Raw genomic sequence first — 21,317 nt, 5'->3', positions numbered from 1 at the left:
CTCATCCGTAATCGTCAACTGTAAATCACTCTGCCAAGCCAGTCTGCCTCTGGAGATCAGATGTTGCTTGTGTTGGTCCCCCAGCTTCTTAAGGTTCGTGACCAATTTGCTGGACGATGGGTTTTTAATCACATAAGTGAGTTCCAGCACCTCTGGGGGTTCAGCCAGGTCCGGACCAAGCAGCTCCTGTAGTGCACTACGGACTCTGTGGTATTGAAAGCTGTGCAACAACGTCTTCCCCGACTGAGATTGCAGTACTTGTTGGAGAGTCTTCACTGTCCCATTCAGGAAGAGATCCCCCATCTTATCTATGCCTAGTTCATGTAGTGCCTTAAGCACCCCTTTCTCAGTCAGCGGGGCAAGCCATATCGCCCATTCCTCCTGCATGAGGGGCGAGTACAGTATCTCACTGTCCCGCGCACGGATCAGTTCATGCCAAGCGTGATTCGTAGACGCTATAGAGTCCAAGATCCCAGTTCTGCGATCAACAGGGTGACATATCGTGGCTGGTAGTGGGATAGGGTCTGCAAACAGACGCTCCAGCTTCATATGTGGAATATCGGGGTTCCCATGGATCCAGGTGTGAAGGTGCGCCGCCTGCGCTATTCTGTAATACCGCTCCAAGTCCGGAGCCCCCAGACCTCCCATTTCATAGGGGAGCATTAAAGTCTGCCATTGCACCCTGGGTTGTTTCCCTCCCCACGCGAGTCTGATAAGTGTCTGCGTGAGCTGCCGGAAGAAGGCTCTGGACACCACCACCGGGATGTTGGTAAAGAGGAAGAGGAACCTGGGGAGTACTACCATCTTCATTATCGCTATCCTTCCCATCAGGGACAACGGTAGCTTGCACCACACCTCCACGTCGTCCACAAGTTTAGCATACACCACCCCATAGTTCTCACGCACCAGTATCTCGGGATCAGTGTGCAAACGAATCCCCAGATATCTTATGGAGTCCGTGGTCCACTGTAGTGGGTACTCCGAGTCAAACGGGTGAGTCACCGGAGTCAGGGGAAGTGCCACTGATTTGTCCCAATTGACCCGTAGGCCAGACAGTGCACCGAATCTCACCACCTCCCTCAACACAAACTTCAGGTTCGCCTCCGGCTCCCTAACGTACAGTAGGGTATCATCCGCATACGTAGATATGCCAATCTTGTAGGTAGGGAAATTGATCCCTTCGAAACCATGGTATTCTCTGATCGCGCATGCCAGTGGTTCTGCTACGAGTGCATACAAGAGAGGGGAAAGGGGGCAACCCTGTCTGGTACCTCTACTTATCGCTATCGGGGCTGTGACCATGTTCCCTAGTTTCAGCCTTGCCGACGGTTTATAGTATAAGGCCCCCAGCATCTGTAAGAAAGGTTCACCCAATCCGTATTTCCTCAGAACTCTTAGCATGAACGGCCATTCAACAGAATCAAAGGCTTTTTCCATGTCTAAGAATATAGCGACTGCCTTGTTTTCCTGCCTCACGTGTTGTATGGTGCCTAGTACTGTGCGGATATTATATGTCAAGTTCCTCGCGGGGACAAACCCGGCCTGTTCCGGGGCAGCTAGCTCGAGGACCAGTATGGCGAGCCGTGCGGCCAAGACCTTCGCATACAATTTGGCATCGACATTTATCAGGGAGAGCGGTCGATATGAACCACATTCATTGGGGGGTTTCCCCGGTTTCGGTATTGTGATAAGATGCGCCTCCCTCATAGACTTCAGCATACTACCCTGTTGGCAAATATCATCAAAGAGAGACATCAAGTGCGGAATAAGCTTATCTTGGAAAGCCTTGTACAAGGCCACCGTAAGCCCGTCAGCACCTGGAGCACTGCCTGATCTCATCCCCTCCAGCGCCTCTAGGATCTCTTCTTTCTGTATTGGCATCATGAGAAATTCCCTCTGGAAATTGGACAGAAAGGGCATATTAATATAACTAAGATAGTCATCAATTTCCTCCTCGAGCTGTCCAGACCGTGACTGATAGAGCCCAGTATAGTAATCCTGAAATTCTGCAAGAATGTCGCCCTCCTCCGTGACCACCTCCCCTTTGGATGTAATCAACTCCTCAACCACCAGCGGCCGCCTGCTGTTGCGCATTAGTCTAGCCAGCAGCGAACCAGATCGATCCCTCTCCCCGTAGGTGCGTGCCATGGCATATTTCCCCATGTGCTGAACCTCTCTATCAGCTTCCTCGTTAAATTCTATAATCAGTTTTTTGATCTGTTCTTCAGTGTCAGTATTTGATGCACGTCTGGATTGTCGTTCCAGCTCAGATAATTGCGTCTCTAGGTGTTTCAGCTGTTGCCGAATAGCTCTGAGCAGACCAGAATGTTTAGCCATCGTCATGCCCCGAATGTACACTTTAAATGTGTCCCACACCGTTTGAACACTATCCACCGACCCCACATTGGTCTCAAAAAATGTGTCTATGTCCTCTGCTAACTCCCCTCTGAAGACCTCGTCCAACAGTAAATATGGGGGAAACCTCAGGTGAATGGGGGAATTCTCCTAGCCGGGGCGTCCAGAAGTAGCAGTAATGGCGAGTGGTCCGACAAAGTGCGGGGCAGTATCACACATCCCTTCACCGAATTGAGAAGGGAGTGAGATGCAAACCAATAATCAATCCTCGTATGTATATCATAGTAAGCCGAGTAATGTGTGTACCCTCCCCTCCCTGGGTGTCTATGACGCCATATATCTACCATGTCTAGCTTTATCAATTCAGTCTGCATAAGCAAAGCCGATGCCGCTGGACAGCGAGCCGTGCCAGCCGACCTATCCAGTTCCGGATTTAACACAAAATTTAAATCACCCCCCCATAACAATCTTGAACCAACATACTGTCTGCACATGTCTGCAAGAGAGGAGTAAAATTCAGGGGTGTCATAGTTGGGACCATAGACATTCACAACCACTAAATCATGACCCTTCCCCATACAGCGTGTAAGGAGGTAACGTCCCTCCGGGTCAACGACCATCTGTGACAACGCCAGCTGTGATTTGGGGTTAGCCCACGTAACCACTCCCCTGGAGTGAGTAGTAAAGCCCGCTGCAGCACAATTACCCCCCAGGCCTCTGGCAGTCAACATTTTACTAGTGAGGGGAAGGTGCGTTTCTTGCAGGAGAGCAAGATCAATGCGGTGTCTGTGTAAATAGCTCAGCACCTTCCGGAGTTTGCGATAGTCGTTCAACCCCCTTACATTCCAGGTCAACACCCTCAGAGAGTTGGGGCTACCATCCAACCCTAAGACCTCAGCATCTGCCATCCCAACACAATCTGTTTGGTAATCTCCTGCACATTGGATCCTAGACATATACTTGTAGCGGGCAACAAAACATCCCAACTGCTCCAGCTGAACATACCCAACCTGATCAGACAGTAACACCCATCCCCCCACCCACAGCCGACCACCCCCATCCAGGTCAGACAGACCCCACTACCACCCCTCATCCCCCCTCACAACAAAACAACCCAACAATCCCTTAAGTGACTCTAGTCAGAGCCTGAGGCCGAAAGCGCAGGGGCAGAGGTTCCCAGCCAAACAACAGTTAAGTACGAGTCCGTTACTGCAATGCTGAGATACTCCTCCACCCTGCCCCCTACTAGCAATCGGCGCCCATTTTAGACCTTGCCATACTGTCAGATAGGTTAACTCCCACACGTGTAGGCTATAACCAGCATATCAGGTGAGTAGCAGTCCCCCGCCATAGGGGGGTTCACTCCTCCACCATGCGCCGAGCAAAACGCTGCACCAGTCAACCACAAGCTGATAATTGAAAGGTGCAACGGGGGAGAGCCAGGAGACCCAAAGAGGGAGGAGGGCTGCACCGCAATTGCAGCGACAACGTGGCCCACAGCTCGGTCATGTGGGCGAGAGGGATAAATACCAGGAGATTGTGCCCCCCACCTCATAACCCGGCACCAACTGCATGGGAAGAGTCACAAAGTCATATATTCAGACCAGTTCATATATAAACCAGAAAGGTCTCACCCAGTAATTGTTTCTCAGTGGGCTCGCTTACACCCTTCGTGCTCCAATGTCCGTTGTACAACACTGTTTCAGCGAGGGAACCCTACGAAGAGTCCAATTCTCCCGCAGAGGGACATCTCACCCCTGTGAACCAACTGGCGCGATCCAGCATGGCCTTTACACTCACTCCTGATCCTCCATGTGTGATGAGGTAGCAGTGTCCTCCCGTTGACTTCTTGGACTATTCCGTCGCTCTTTAGCCCACTCCTTCAGCGACTTTTGCAGCTCCTTGGGATCAGTGAAGAAATGAAGTGCCCCTGTCTGTTGATTCGAAGTTTCGCGGGGTACATCATGGCATAGTCGAGCCCGAGATCCCGCAGCTGTTTTTTGTACGGGGCAAAACGTTTCCTCTCCTCCTGCACTTTTGCCGTGAAGTCCGGGTATAGTGAAATGTTCATGCCCTCGTATTGTAGGTCCCCTTTTTCTCTGGCCAAACGTAGCGCTAGATCCCTGTCGCGATAGTTCAGCAGTTTCGCTATAATTGGCCGTGCAGGCGCTCCCGGCTGTGGCTTCGGCCCCAAAGTGCGATGGGCTCTTTCCACTATGAACATAGGGGAAAAGACGTCATCTCCTAGAAGTGCACGCAGTAATTTCTCAACAAACAGCTCCATTTTGCCAGTCTGGGTGGTCTCCGCAACCCCGGTGATTCGAACGTTGGAGCGCCGAGAACGTGCCTCCAAGTCCTCAGTCTTGTCCTGAATGACCTGCAGGAGTCTGCCAAACTGTTTGCGATCTTTATCCCAGTCCGATTGTGCCTCCTCCGCCTCCGTCAGACGTCTCTCCGCCATGTCGAGACGTTCTGCATGCTTGTCGACACGTTCCGACATGCGATCCATGCGATACGTCAGGGCATCAAGCTTAGTACCAATCGATGCCATGCTTTCCTGGAGACCCTTTTCCATCGAAACCAACATTTCACGGATATCCGCACACAATGAGCCGTCTGGGGCAGCGCTTCGCGGCGATGCCTCCGGGGCCGTTACTTCAGGCCCCTTTGCCTTACGCTGATCAAACGACAGCTTGGCTTGTGTCCTGTCGCCTTTCCCCATGTTGGTCCTGCTAGTCATCAATGTCCACAGCACAGCCGACTACAGTGTACAGCAAGGGCGAACCAGTGGTGGCGAACAGACCTATGCGGTCGATAAGTTCCAAGTAGCAGTTCGTTGCGCAGCAAGATAAGGGCCCAAAATGGCGGCCGGGCGCGGGACAATCGAGCAAGTGCGGGCCCGACCAGAAGCCGCACAGCAGTTTCACTGTAAAAGCACTCTTTCTCCACCACACCGTCCAATGACCGTATCAAGGGCCACCGCCTTCCTGCACCGTGCCACACTCGCTACTCGGCGCTAGTCTGTAGGCAGCGTGGTAACAGGTTGTCTCCCCCAAATAAGGCCAGCATCCGATCACCGTCCCGCGTGGTCAGCGCCGCTGTCAGCGATACCGTGCAGGTCACCTAGTCCGCCACCAACTCGGTCGCGAAGCTGCTCCACTTCCTCTGAAGGATGGGTCGCACCAGCGATGCGTAGCTATTCGTGTCCGGCGGCAAGTCCGCTCCGACGGTCCTTCCTCAGTGCACCACGCCGCACCTAGCGTGACGCAGCCCGGGCGTCACTGCAGGAAAGTCCGTGGATGTCGGCCTGGTCCGTCCCAGCGAACTCCTCGCACCAGCAACGCTCCACCAGCACGTTTTACAGCGGAAAAAAGGTCTCCAACTGCACTGGAGTGTAGTCTGGAAGTTCACACCAACTTTTAGGACTAGTTGGGCGCCATAAGGATAAGTTTGACGGATTTTATCGGGGCTCAGGCGAGGAGTTCAATGCTCACACGTCTTTCATGGACGCCAGCAAGCTCCCCCCCCCCCACAAAGTGTTTCTTGTGGGACAAATGAGTCTCCTCACTGCTAGATGCGGGTAACTGCAGTGCTTAGTTTGGAGGCATGTAAGAAATGTGGGGCTCTAGTTGGCAGAGGTAGGTACCTTTGTCCAAATAGGGACTCTTGCTTCTAGTCAGGGTAAGGGGGATACACACTTTAGATAACCACTGCTCACCCCCTGGGTAGCTAGGCATAAGCAGACAGACTTCCCCCAAAGGCAATGTGTAAAGCATTTGTACACAAAACACACAGTACAGTGATAACACCACAATTGGACACCACACCAGTTTAGAAAAATAAAGTATCTTTATCTAAATTCAACAAGACCAAAGCAACAAAAATCTAACATACATGTAGTAGGAATATGACTTTTCAAAGGTTTCAAACAACTTGGTCCATAGAAAATTATGGATGTGATTTCTCACAAAGTACCTGTAAATGCATAAAAATTCACAAGGCCAAACAGCCGTAGAGATGGCAATCGTCGAGAAACAAAAGAGATGCGTCAGTTCCTGAGACCGTGGGGAGACGATGCAACAGTTCTGCTGCACCCACGAGAAGTGATGCGTCCAACCCGGTCTGTAGGGGGAAGTGATGCGTCGACTACAAGATGGTTCTGGTCCACAGGTGGTGCATTGGGAAAACTTGCCACACAGGTACGATACGTGGGAATCCGCGATGTGGCGGTGATCGATGCGGCGGCAGCGAGAGGCGCTGCTTTTGGTTTCTTCCGCCTTGATCCCTTGCTGCATCGGTTCGTTAGCGATGCGTAGAGGTTCTTCTCGCACAGTGGTGCTGCATCGGAAAAACAGCCACAGGAAGGGTGATGCGTCGATTTCTTCAGTTCTTTAGTTTTCTTCCAGCTCCCAGCAGCAAGCACAACCTCCAGAGGCCCAGAACTGGAACAGGCACCTCCTGGCATGTCAGTACTCTCAACAGCAGAGATCAGGGAGCTGGGAGTGAAGTATTTGTGTCCCTGAAACGTCAGAACAGGAGGCCAGCACACACACGCCCTTGGAGATCTTCTTCAAGCAGGTTCAAAGCAAAGTGTCACTCTTTGTCCTTTCCTTGGTATAAACAGCAAATGCATGCACACAACAAAGGGGCAGTACTCCTCCTTACAGCTTTTCAGCTCTTCTCCTTGGCAAAGATTCCTTTTGAGCCCAGAAGTAATCTAAAGTTCGGGGTTTCAGGTGTAATACTTATACCCCAAAAATGATTTTGTTCGCTTTGTGCTAGGGCCTCTGAGCCCAGTCCATGGGATGTAGCGGTCTAGCTTATTGTTCGCTGTGGACGAGACCCTGGAAGCACCAACACACAATGTATCACCCTCTGGCCAGGCGTGGCCAGAAAGCTTAAATTAAGGGGCCGAGGTTGCTCGTGACTTCCGGCCGACACGTGTACTGGAGTGTCTGTGTCCATTAATTCTGCGCAGAGTTGCGAGCACTCCTGGACGTCATCGTGGATCTTGCCTCCCCCATGACACCTAGGATCACACTTTCTCGGTCTCGTGAATATACCACATCACTCTCATATACAACAATGGCGACAGACCTACCAGTGCACTTTCCAGACCAGATACATGTGAGCTGGAATACGAGGGGTATGTTAGACAAGATTAAGCAGTGACATAAATACCACAATACCTAATTGGATACATTGGAGAAAACGAGTCCCTGCTGTGAATAATAAGATCCAAACTCAGGGCCCGATGTAGGTAAATCCGATTTACCGACTCTTAAATACCGAATCATACCGATTCGGTATTTAAGAGTCGGTAAATCGGAAGTAGGCAGATGTAGGTAATTCTTATTTTAGAATTACCGATTCGGTAGGATTCGGTATTTACCGATTCGGTAAATACCGAATCGGTATTGCCCATTGAGTCCTATGGGCCTTGAAGCTCATAGGAATCAATGGGAAATACCGATTCGGTAAATAAATACCGAATCCTGCAAGGGTGCAGGGGGTGTCACTTTGACACCCTCTAGCACCCCAAGTACAGGCTTGTGTGACATGTGGCACACATACATGCCCTAAGGGCATGTCTGTATGTCACATGGTACAAAAGGGGGTGGTGATGGACGGAGCATCTGAATCAATCAAACACTCACACCCAGTCAAAAGATCTGGGTTTAATCCATCACCGTTCCTTAGCCCACTCTGCCACCCCAGTTCAGACATGGCTATATGCAAATAAGTCTGACCCTGTGCCTCATGGGAGAAGTCAAGCCCGAACTGCCAAGCCATGTCTTCCCTGGACCGGAAACAAGCTTCCGAGGACCGGTTTCTGACATTCCAACCGTCTTCAGCTCGGCTTGCTTGAATCCAGTGGCAAAGTGAGCAAGGGACTCACGTCAGAGCATACCCTGCCACACTCATGGCGGCCAAAAGCGGTACAAAAGGGGGTGGTGATGGACGGTGCATCTGAATCCATCAAACACTCACACCCAGTCAAAAGATCTGGGTTTAAGCCATCACAGTTCTTTATCCCACTCTGCCACCCCAGTTCAGACATGGCTATATGCAAATCAGTCTGACCCTGTGCTTCATGGGAACAGTCCAGCCCGAACTGCCAGGCCATGTCTTCCCTGGACCGGAAACAAGCTTCCGAGGACCGGTTTCTGGCATTCCAGCCGTCGTCTGCCCGGCTTGCTTGAATCCAGTGGTGTGGAGTGCATGGGACTCACGTCTGAGCATACCCACCCCACTCGGGGTGAAAAGGTGATGGACAGAGTTTCTGAATGATGCAGAATACTCCTACCCAGTCAAGAGATCAGGGCTTGATCCATCACCGTTTTTTAGCTCACTGCACCATCCCAGCTCAGAACCTGGCTATATGCAAATTAGTCTGTTCCTGTCCCAGTGCATGATGGGAACAGGGCAAACCAAACTACCAAGCCAATTCTTATACTGGGAAGGAGACAAGCTTCCGGGGACCGGTTTCTGTCATTTCAGCCGTCGTCGGCCCGGCTTGCTTGAATCCTGATGGTGCAATGAGCTAGGGACTCACGTCTGAGTATACCCTCCCACACTTAGTGTGGATAAAATCAATTTTGGAAAAGGTGATGGACAGAGTTTCTGAATGATGCAGAATACTCCTACCCAGTCAAGAGATCAGGGCTTGATCCATCACTGTTTTTTAGCTCACTGCACCATCCCAGCTCAGAACCTGGCTATATGCAAATTAGTCTGTTCCTGTCCCAGTGCATGATGGGAACAGGGCAAACCAAACTACCAAGCCAATTCTTATACTGGGAAGGAGACAAGCTTCCGGGGACCGGTTTCTGGCATTTCAGCCGTCGTCGGCCCGGCTTGCTTGAATCCTGATGGTGCAATGAGCTAGGGACTCACGTCTGAGTATACCCTCCCACACTTAGTGTGGATAAAATCAATTTTGGAAAAGGTGATGGACAGAGTTTCTGAATGATGCAGAATACTCCTACCCAGTCAAGAGATCAGGGCTTGATCCATCACCGTTTTTTAGCTCACTGCACCATCCCAGCTCAGAACCTGGCTATATGCAAATTAGTCTGTTCCTGTCCCAGTGCATGATGGGAACAGGGCAAACCAAACTACCAAGCCACTTCTTATACTGGGAAGGAGACAAGCTTCCGGGGACCGGTTTCTGGCATTTCAGCCGTCGTCGGCCCGGCTTGCTTGAATCCTGATGGTGCAATGAGCTAGGGACTCACGTCTGAGTATACCCTCCCACACTTAGTGTGGATAAAATCAATTTTGGAAAATGTGATGGACAGAGTTTCTGAATGATGCAGAATACTCCTACCCAGTCAAGAGATCAGGGCTTGATCCATCACCGTTTTTTAGCTCACTGCACCATCCCAGCTCAGAACCTGGCTATATGCAAATTAGTCTGTTCCTGTCCCAGTGCATGATGGGAACAAGGCAAACCAAACTACCAAGCCACTTCTTATACTGGGAAGGAGACAAGCTTCCGGGGACCGGTTTCTGGCATTTCAGCCGTCGTCGGCCCGGCTTGCTTGAATCCTGATGGTGCAATGAGCTAGGGACTCACGTCTGAGTATACCCTCCCACACTTAATGTGGATAAAATCAATTTTGGAAAAGGTGATGGACAGAGTTTCTGAATGATGCAGAATACTCCTACCCAGTCAAGAGATCAGGGCTTGATCCATCACCGTTTTTTAGCTCACTGCACCATCCCAGCTCAGAACCTGGCTATATGCAAATTAGTCTGTTCCTGTCCCAGTGCACGATGGGAACAGGGCAAACCAAACTACCAAGCCAATTCTTATACTGGGAAGGAGACAGGCTTCCGGGGACCGGTTTCTGGCATTTCAGCCGTCGTCGGCCCGGCTTGCTTGAATCCTGATGGTGCAATGAGCTAGGGACTCACGTCTGAGTATACCCTCCCACACTTGGCACCACAGATTGAAGACCTCTGGCATATGGCCATGTCTGAAGTGGGGTGGTGTGCAAAAAAACGATGAATTTAGGCCCAGATCTCTGTACTGGGGTGAATGTATGACATTGTTCTGCATTCTGTCCATCGCCTGTGGTTTTTGCATGTGTGTGTGTCACATGGCACAGGTGTACATGCACAGATGTGCATGTACACCTGAATTCCCAATTAGATTGGGTGGAAAAATACAGAATTCTGTAAACAGTGCTACCTACATCTGGGAGTTACTGAATCGGTAAAATTACTGATTCGGTATTTTACAGAATCAGTAAATTTACCTATTTGGTAAATTTACTGATTCTGTAAAATAATGCCCCCTACATCTCAATCACCAAATACCGGTCGGTAACGGACGAATTCGGCCGTTACCGACCGGTATTTGGTGACCTACATCGGGCCCTTAGAGCATTAAACAAAAGGATCTCCAATGGTTGATCTTCAACCCACCAACAGATTGTGGTGTTCCTCCTATTCCTTCTATGACTTATGTACAATGTATTTGTGTCATGGACAGAATGTTAAAGATGTAACAGGGTGATGTCATGACATTCTGGGTTTGTGTATTTTTGAATGTAAGTAAGATCAGTACTCTGATCAACTGCTGGTGTCTGCATACTGATCTTGGATGGGATTTCTTATGGAATAAACGTAAGAAGATCTAAGCTTCCTGAGTCAAGTCTTCATTACAGGAATTTTACACATATTTAAACTCATTAATCCTATCCAACGTTTTCTGGACATTCGCTTACCTTGCTGCTAAATAATTATATATATATATATATATATATCTATCATCTGCAAATAATTTGAACTTATACACACCTAAAAGAGAAGCTAAGATTGAACCGTCACTATGAAAAAATAGCCAGTGGCTCCATTAAATTAAAAAAAAAAATACAGAATAAAAGTCAACTCTGTAAACTGTAATGATATCCATCTCTTCGATGTTTATTGAAAACAGCAAGAAACTGGAAATAATATTGTGATTGCAAAGGTAACTCTCAGTTTAAGAATGTAAGTGCAGAGAACTACTTTAATAAAGCACAAGCTTTACAACGCATTCCAAAAATGATACACACAGTAGGACCTGTGTGTTTACTTCTGCTTTCAGGCTTAGTAATAGCATACTTTTCACAATACGTCCTCCCCTACCTAGCCTCACCTTCGTTTATTCATCTCTGAATTTAAACCTCCCATCCTCCGCTCCCCCAACAAGAGAGAGCCCTGGGTCCAGCCCTCCCCCTCACTCCAGGGTCTCAGCCGTTCCTCCTGTCACCAGCCTCTTCCGGTAATCTCCCTCGCCACGTCCAGGCTCGCGCCTGCAGTCTCCGGCGAGCCGCGGGTTAACGTCTACGTCCCCCTCATCTCCCACAGTCCTTCGCGCACTGCAACGTAGCGCAACATGGCCGCTGTCTGAAGATCCGCAGAGAACACCGGCAACACCGAGCGGAGCCAGACAGGCGCGGCAGGTGAGGGGGGCGGCGCGGATGGGTTCAGGCTTGAAGGGGAGCCAGGGAACCTGGCGATGAGATGGTGGGCGAGAAGTGAGATGATGGGGGAGCTTAAAGGGGATGAGGGGGAGGGACCCATTACAAGGATGGATGTTTGCTAAAATGGGGGTACTTGGAGATGCGTAGCCCTCAACCTGCTCCCTGTCATTCCATGTGTACTGTTTAATGCTGTGGATGTACGCCTTTTTGGGAGAATATATCTGTACAAGGGTTACCTGTGGATGGCGATTACTGATAGGGGGTTTGAGGCGGAGAAAATGGGCTCGGGGTGTTAGAGGGGGTATCGAATATCATGGTGAAGGAATGGGATATTAAGTAGAGTGCACCGGTATTTATAAGCCAGGGACATATTGGTGGCACCGAGTTGAGAATTTAGATAGAATAAAAAAAAACAAAGCTTGCCTTCTGTTTACGTTACACCTGTGTTCTTGTTCTCTATGGCACGAACACTTTTTTCGGGTTTGAATGGGCCGTAAATGTGTATTGGACAGGTTTGCTGACTGACCAAGACCGGCTTAGCCTTCACCTGTAATGTCAGGTGCGAACCAGGGCAGTTGCACCTTGTAAGAGGGCACTTGCATATAGCATGGGGAAGAGGGATTGGGCAATGAAAAACAAGTAGCCAGGAACTGAAGCTTTAGGCTAGGGAGGTTTTGAAGTCCGCTATAATAGTTTAAGGTACACTGAACGTTACGGCTAGTAAAGCCCGGCTACTGAGGTAGGGTATCAAATGGAATGAGCCACAACTGCACCAAGCGAGATACGTTTTATTGAGTAACGGGATTTTACATGAAGGAGACACTAAAGGGCGCATTCTTAATAGCAGGTATGTCCACCGAAAGGTGGATTAAGAAAATATGCATGTGTAACGTTATATTTTAGTAGTTGACCAGAAACATGTCATTGCAAACCTATTTCATGTATACCCTGATTGAAAATAATTGTTCCTTCAGTGATATGTCATTACACATATGCGTAGACAGTATATTTTATGATAACAGTGCAAATAAAACTAAGCACTATTAAATATTTAAAGCCTTAATGTATGCGAAATATGTTAATCAATCGTATGGCTGGCGTTATTTATATAAAGCATTTGTATCTTTTTCAAATTACAAATAGTTGTTCAAGGGCCTAATGCACTTGGGTTGTACAGTGTTCTCTGCTGTCACTGATGATGAGTTAAAAAAAAACTACACCTCACTCTGCTCATTTAAACAAATGCACGTTATTGCTAACATTGTAAGTGTGGCTTTTGGTAATACCTTATCAATCAATCCAAAATATTTATTCAGATACATATATATATATATATATATATATATATATATATCCGTAACAGCACAAGTCAAAATAGCAGCATATAACAATAATACCTATGTCAGATAAGAGAGGGAGCAATAAAAAAAAAATGATATATATATATATATATATATATATATATATATATATATATTCTATCCATAACAGCACAAGTCAAAATAGCAGCATATAACAATGATACCTAGGTCAGATAAGAGGGGGAGCAATTAAAAATAAAGCGTATCAGAAAAGAAAGGAATAATTTCCAATCAAGCATCAGACAAATCCATCAGAGATTTCGGTACAGGTAAAAAAAAAAATTAAGAATACAATATAAAATGTAAAGTTAACAAATACAGGCTTCAGAGAGTGCACATTGAATTACGAGCACATACTGCAGCTATCAAGAAGGAACCTATGTGGAAGGTTAGCTCTTTATCTTCCAAAGTGATAATATTCCTATAGGCTGCCTTGTAATTAATCGAAGGTAAGGTCTTAAAAAATGGAATAAAAAACCATTTAGTGTATTTAAAATAAAAGTTGCAAAAAAATAAAAAAGGCAACATTGATTGATTGATTACATTTTTCATTACAAGGGCATGGCAGATGATCAAGGTTAGAATTGTACCCCAGAGGGAAACTGAGCAGAAATATTATTGTGTCGGCCCTTAATTGAAAGAGCAAACCTCTCTCCCAACGGCCAATAGGTTTTAAAGGTAAGCAACGTTCATGACAAAACTATTTTCTCGCATGGAATCACAATGAGGTCGTTACAACGACCGCGTTGTGAATCCATGCAGGAAAAAAACTGCGGGACAAAGAGATATATTCAGTTTTAAAAGATAGCTAGATGGTAAGTGGGAGGTATTCTGGATCATCATATATCTAGCGACAGAAGATTTCTGTACCTCTGTTTCATATCTGGCTTTACTGTAAACTATGTATAGGGCCTTATGTAAGTTTTTTTTACTTGTACCTTCTGAGTCGATAGGATTTAAAAAGAAACGCTCAAGATTCACGATAATCAGCCACTTCCTACCAGCAGCAAGCCAGGGTATTTATTCCCTTCCCTTGTCACAATTGAGACAGTCTGGTATTATTTCCCCATTTATATGCACTGCAGGATTCTTATTATCTTATTTTATAGTCTTATAAAGTGGTACAGTTACCCACAAAGGGTTTCCCAGCGCCCTAGCCGTTGTTTAAGTTAACAAATCACAGCAGAAGAAATAGTTTTGCATATACATTCATACAAAATCATTGTTTTTTTTTTTTGCAGACTAGTCAATTCAAGTACAGATCTCATTTACAGTTTTGTAGTAAATCCCAGAGCAGCATTCTTATCACGTTACTGCAGTTGGGTGGTGCAGTATTACCCAGGAGTTAGGATATTTGCCCGTTAAAGTGATTCATTGAGAAGCACTTTCAACAATGGGCAGGTTACATGATTTCAGAGCTTAGTACAAGTACAAAGTTTCCCACTTGTCACTGGGAGTTTAATATGCAGGCTACACACATATCAAATTCAAAAATTACTTTGGGAGGAAATAGAAGACCTATCGTGCAATCCTTAGATGGGAAAAAGTTATTGTAGTGTTTTGGTGCAGTCTGCTTGTGGTCACTGTGGCTTGGTCATTAATGCTTTAGTTTCTGCAATTGTCTACACAGCAAATTCGACCCAATGTTTTTTTTTTAGATTGAGAATGTCAATTGCAGTGACTGCAGGAGATTCTAAATCACTGAAATGACTGAATATGATGGTCGTGGCAACTATTGTGCGAAAGCTGGGCTAATGTGTGGCCAGTTTCTTGGCTGGTTGGTCTTGCCCCAGTGTCTGAAATTTCTTACAACTGTTCCCCTCAAAAAGATCTGGTTTATCAGGACGTTGAAAATTGAGTTTCTTAAAAAGGTACAAAACATGACCAGAGGGCTTGGCTCCTACGAGCTAATATCCTTCAGAATCTTTGAAATGTAGAATTTCTTTCATTGAAAATATACTAATCACAAATTTATTTAGCAATGAACTCCTAAATGACCATCTATAGGGATAGGTTTAGTAGGCCGATATGCCTATTTCAAGTAAGGTGGCTGTATGGGTTTGAAGACAGAGACATGAAAATGATGAGTTCACAACGTGGAAGGTAACCTCAGGCAAGGGGTGAGGTTTGCTCTATGGTGAAAAGGTCCTAAAACCATATAAAAAAACTTACACCTACAAATCTTAAATAAGTGTTTGGATGACAACAATAAGCTAGTTTCGGCATTATACTGGAGAGCCTGTCTTTTGTGCCTTCCTGACCAATATTCAAATTGGAAAGGTGGTTCCTATTGGTCTCCTTCAAAGACTGAAATTGTTATGTCTGTGGTTGGTTTTAAAAGACATATACGAGGATGGTATCCCTACTTGGCAAAAGGGGACTGTATTCTTTGGAAAAATGCATGAATATACTCCGATTTAGTGTTTGTCTGTAAATGTTTCAAGTTAGATTATAAGGAATTAACAAAGCAACATAGGTGTTAGTCTCATGTTTTGTTGAGATGCTCAGTTTGACCTCTTGTCATTTAATGACATCCATGTAACAAAGCCCTTTAAATATTGACTGATTATTGCACAACTGAGCCCAGAACTTGGACACATATTGAACTCTTCTGTCTGATACTTTATTCTTTTGAAGACCATGATATCAAACTATACTAGAAAAGAAAGCAGTTGCTATTTGAGCTGCGGATGGTTTCTTTGATTAGGGAAATAAGTGAGCAACTTTGGTTAATTAATTCACAGTACCCATGATTGTAGTACATCTTTCTTATTTTAGCAGTCAACAAAGAGATCTTTTGATATCTAGGCCCGGACTATCAAGGCAGCTCCATAGAAAGCAGAAGATCATATTTGAACTGAGCACTCCCTATCCTATACAGATATCCTATACAGATATGCCACACAAAAAAACCTTTTGGGCTTATGTACAAAGTTACTTTGCAGTTGCAAAGGCTAACATTAAGAAAATAAGAACCTTTGTGATTTCAAAATTGCCTTTGAAGATGTCCAAAATGCAGACTGTGAATAAGTAACAAGGTTACATCATTCCAAATGGAAGAGGCTGTGTTTACGGAATCCAAATGCATTTTCCAGTGAAAAGTTGCCAATACCTCAAAGGAGATGGCAAACAATTTGCATTGGAGACAGGTTCCCCAAGGAATTCCTTCCCGTATGTGAATATTGACACTTTTTTTTAGGTGTAGGCATTACTCCACAGGCCCACTGCCTATGTTAATTAAAAAAAAGTTTAAATCCTTGTTGGTTTCCTTTAACCCCTTCCATGCGGCCGCGATTCCCCTGGTGTGCTGTAAACAGCACGAACAGGGGCGGGCCGTGACGAACCCCAGCCGTCATGAGCACCGTAGTGCATGACGGCTGGGGTTCGTCATCAGCATGGAAGGGGTTAAGGAAATTGAGCTCTTTAAGGAAAAAAGAAAAAAAGCTTTTTTTGCTACTTTTTTAAAAATCGCACACCTGGCAGTCTGCTTATCCCTGTAGGACGTCATCCATGTGATGGAGGTAAATTGCAATGTATGACCTACCGCATTAATATTCTTGAGGTAGGTGTAATTGGGACCCAATACAATTCTGTTATTTTTGACCCAACTTGTTCGTACATAGGTTGGTTCACAAAATGCCAAAGCATCCTGTAAAAGTCTGTAAACAAATTGCAACAACTTTTACCCTGTGCATTCGCTGTACATAAGGCTCATAGTCTTTAATATTTTGATGAGCTGAGGGCTGCCAAAACTAGCATAGAGTGACATATTTCGTTATCTTGCACCTACAATATCTTGCTATCAAGTAATCATGCATAGCTTGCAAAATAATTCTTTGAAATTTTCTCAGTGGGTACACAACGCTTCTTATCAACACAAATAATTTCTTCCACTCTTTGAATGTCTTCCCTTCTCTTGGCCCAATCATTTGTGTTCAAATATTGTGTGTTTTCTTGAACAAGTTTAGTAAGAGTTAATAAGAAATATTCTGTTTACAAAATTCTTTAATGGTAATATCCTATCTTCTGTAGAGTGTCTTCTCTTTTAGGATGCATTCTGATTAGGTAGTCAGTCACAGTTTTGAGGGACCCAGGAATGTAAGTTGATATGAAAGTCATACTGTTGAGATAAATAAGCCCACTCCCAACTGTTTCAAAATGTGGCTTGTTGTAATAGCTGCAGGTTTCCATGATCTGGTCTTACAGTATCTTGATGCAATGCTTCTGACAGAAAAACTCAATTACTTGTGTGCCTCTTTTATTGTTAATAATTCTTATTTGCTGGTTGAATAATTTGTTTCTGCTTGACTTATTGTATGGGAGATGAATTTTTATAATTTAGCAAAACACCACTCCTATTGCATTACCAGAAGCATCAGTTTAATCGATACGTCTCAGATTGTGTTGGTCACTCAAGATTTTTTTACTTCACTTCTCCTGATGCTTATTTTTTCTGGCTCTAGAACGATGTGCACTTTACTCTTGCTAACCAGTGATAAATTGCTTGTTCTCCTCTTTTCATCCTGATTGGTTTATTTAAAAGTCTCTAGTATATGGTACCAAGGTGTACACTGGGCCAGTAAGCTAAATGCAACAAGTGGACTACAGCACCCATTGTGCCATCCTCTATAGTGACAATGTAGACATGACTATAGGTCATCCACCAGTAGCCTCACCATGCAGGTTTTAAGCTTCAAATCCAAACTTACCCCAAACCCTCCTTTTAAATTACCTTGAAGCCCTACTGGACTTTAATGAAGGGTACATGGTTTTTAAAGGTAGAGCATGTAAATGGTTAATGTTAAACATTTGCTTCCAGTGAAAATGTCTCTAAAGCTATTTTCACTGTAGCCAGACCTGCTGCTCCATAGGAAAGCATTGGGGTAAAATATTAAGTATAATGTTAACTCAATAGGAAACCGCTACAAATTACATTTTTGTACTTTTTCTTGTGGAAATATTAAGTCACCTTTTCCTTCTCTGAAGTCCCAAGAAGCCAAATCTATTTTTTGCTCTAATGCTTCTGTTAGACAGTTATTAGTATTTCAGTGAATGTGAATGTGGAGTGAACTTGTTCCCAGGAGCAAAACAATAGACTGAACGGGGAGAGATGATCCCTCTTAACTTGATAGAATATAGGAAGGGGGCCTTTTGACATTAAAGTGTCAAGTCTTGCTTAAATGTCTCATCCTGCTGTGGCTTTTCATATGACAGTTGGGACACACTTCAAAGAGGCCTTTCATTTCGCAGGCAAATGTTAGCTGACACTTTGGCAGGGCTCTTCTGTTTTCACAGCCAGGCAGTCCCCTTTCACAGTGGGCCTCTTTTGACATTACAGTGTTACTGCCTGTTTGACAGGTATTCTCTGTTTACATATAGTATTTTGGGTACACTTTAAGGGAGGGAAACACACGCCACACACCTGACCCACTCCCGGTCTGAGCATAGCTAGACACAACACATCCCCTTCCTATAACAAAACATAAAGATACAGTGAGAAATTACAATGAAGTTTCATGACTAACCACACCCCCACCCATTAACCCCTTCGATGCTTGTGACCAGGTCAACTCGTCATGGGTGTTACCTGCGCTGTGCGTTTGACGAGTTGACCTTGTCACATAACAAGGGATTTTGAAAATTGCAGCACAGCACGGGAATATGCAGCAGCAATGATGCGGTTAATAACTAGGAAAATGAATTCAAGCAACAACAAAAAAGACATAATAATTTTCATCACCCAACCACAAAATCCTTAAGTCAACCAGGTAATTCTCTTTTTCTGCTGAAGTTGCTTCTGGAGTTCTCACCAATCCTTCCATTGTAAGCACTCCCAACGTTACTGGTACTTGGCGCATCACCACTCATTACCTCCGGTTCCTCAACCCTCCGTCCACCATTTGCTAACTCACAAATATCTGAAGCCCAAAGAGGATCTGTTACATTTCCATAATCAGAATCCACCTTTGAGAAAATGTCTATACAGCAACCCTTTTAAGGTTTCAATCTTTGCCATCCTTGAGTCTTGCAGTATTCCTGAGAATTTCCTTAACTCTCCGCGGTTGGAAAAACGGACTCTCTCTCCTTTGATTACTTTGACAGGATTTCTGACTCTAACCCAATTAACCACTTTAATACTGAAGGTCTTAACTTTGTTGCGAGTATCATAATGCGCTTTAATTTTGTGGTGTCAACGCTCCAATCTCCCCCTAACTAATTTAGGTGACCAGATTCACACAACCAATCAGGGGAAAACTTGCACCTTGGATTTCTCCCTCTCATCATAACAAAAGGGGACATGCCTGTAACATCACTTTTGGTGACTCTGTATGCCAACACAGCCTTGAAAAGTGCTTTTTTCCAATAATTTCCTCTACCAATGGCACTCTGAACAATCGTTTTGTCACACAGTTGAACCACTCAACTGTGCCGTTACCACTGGGGTTCTAGAGAGCTGTGGTTTTGTGCCTCACTCCAACTTTTTCAAAATATCCCCTAGCTACATTGTATGTAAACTGAACTCCGTTGTCACTTAAAAGTACAACAGGAATACTTTCAGCTCAAAAAACTTTATCCAAGAACTTCAACACCGTAATAATCTACACCTTTTTAATTGGCTCTACAATAGGCCATTTGGTGAGCAAATCTAAAAGAACAATTACATATCCTTGATCAATCCCAATGGGTCTCGCTAGATCAATTGCCACCACTTTCCAGGGCTGCTTAGGAATTAAAACCTCACTCATAGGAGGTCTCACAGTGCTAAGGGTTGTACCAGCAATGGCACAAATTCCACACATGCAGACAAAATTCTTTACTGCTTTATACACACCAGGCCACCAAAATGACTCTTTAACTACACTCTTGGTCCTTACAACTTCAAAATGACCCTCATGAGGCAAATCCAGGATAGTATTCCGTACAGCCTCTGGTGGAATTATTTTGCAACCTCTCATTACCATTCCTTTTTCAACAGATAATTCGGTCCTCACCTCACCAAATATGGACTACATTCTTCAGATATAAATTATTACTTTGGCCAACCATTTGACATGTAATTCATAACTTGTTGTAATATTCCATCTTCTTTTTGTTTATTCACCCTATCTGTCTGTTTGATAACAGGTGTCCCAGCATCATGGATTAAAGCCACATTAAAATCATTCCAAGGGTCTTCCTCACAAACTTCTAAAGGATTAGGCAACCTAGAGAGACAATCAGCAATCATATTGTCCCTTCCTGGAACATATTCAGTACTGTAAATATAGTCCTTCATCCTTATGGACAATCTTGCAATCCTAGCAGACGTACTCCCTTCAGTAGTGAGTAACTTTACCAGTGGCTTATGATTACTCCTGATCACAATAGGTTTGCCCCACACAAAGCCCTAAAATGATCCAGTGCTCAGGCACATTCTAAAGCTTCTTTCCCAATGATCAGATACCTTTCCTCAGTAGGAGTTAAAGACTTATACGCAAACAAAATAGTGTTCTCTGTACCACTATCAGTTTTTTGTGTGCGAACCGCCCTAAGACCTTTATTACTAGCATCCACGGTGCTGTAACTATTTATGTTGGGATCAAAACTGCTCAAGTTTGGTACCTTCCCAAAAATTCTTTGACATCACAAAATTCCTCTTCACACAAAAGGTCCCAAACACATTTTGTACGTTTCTTAAGCAGTTGCCGAATATTGAACACCCTCTCAGCAAAATTCGGAATCAACTTGGCACAGTACTCCAGCATAACCAGGAAGGACCTTACCTCGTCCTTATTGGTGGGAGCTGGCATTCCAATATTAGCATTAATTAAGGCCTGTTTAGATTTACACCATCCTTACATATCACGTGTCCTAAATAAGTTACACTCCTTTCAGCACACTTGCATTTACTTAACTCGGCGGTCAAACCATACTTTTCCAGAATTTTGAAAAACTTGTGTTATTTCTCATCATGTTACTCACTATTCCTCCCTCCCTCCCCCCCCCCCCCCTTGAGACTGGATACCATTTCTTTAATCTTGGGTAATGGATAACGGTCTATAAGAATGTTGTTGTTAACGTGGCGCAAGTCCCCGCATAAACAAATTCCATTACTGCGGCGAGCATTAACTACTGGAGAAATAGA

The 21,317-nt window shown here is 45.1% G+C and overlaps 1 protein-coding gene and 1 long non-coding RNA gene across 5 annotated transcripts in view; one reads left to right on the top strand and one right to left on the bottom strand.

Moving 5' to 3' along the window:
• The window catches only part of LOC147706335 (uncharacterized), a 150,291-nt gene extending 138,653 nt beyond the window's left edge, over positions 1-11,638 (bottom strand). The window contains exon 1 of the long non-coding RNA XR_015297631.1: positions 11,504-11,638. This is a non-coding gene — a long non-coding RNA (uncharacterized LOC147706335). The remainder of the gene's footprint in view (positions 1-11,503) is intronic.
• A 56-nt stretch (positions 11,639-11,694) lies between these two features.
• Positions 11,695-21,317, top strand: part of ARFGAP1 (ARF GTPase activating protein 1) — a 210,944-nt gene continuing 201,321 nt past the window's right edge. For 2 of the 4 annotated variants that reach the window (XM_086932821.1, XM_086932820.1), the window contains exon 1: positions 11,695-11,810. The gene's annotated coding sequence lies outside the window, so the exon portion shown is untranslated. The remainder of the gene's footprint in view (positions 11,811-21,317) is intronic. The other 2 variants (XM_086932822.1, XM_086932819.1) reach the window with 2 other exon arrangements.

Source organism: Lissotriton vulgaris, chromosome 7 (genome assembly GCF_964263255.1).
Source record: "Lissotriton vulgaris chromosome 7, aLisVul1.2, whole genome shotgun sequence".
NCBI classification, from domain to species: domain Eukaryota; kingdom Metazoa; phylum Chordata; class Amphibia; order Caudata; family Salamandridae; genus Lissotriton; species Lissotriton vulgaris.
This window is presented reverse-complemented; position numbering and strand designations above follow the sequence as displayed.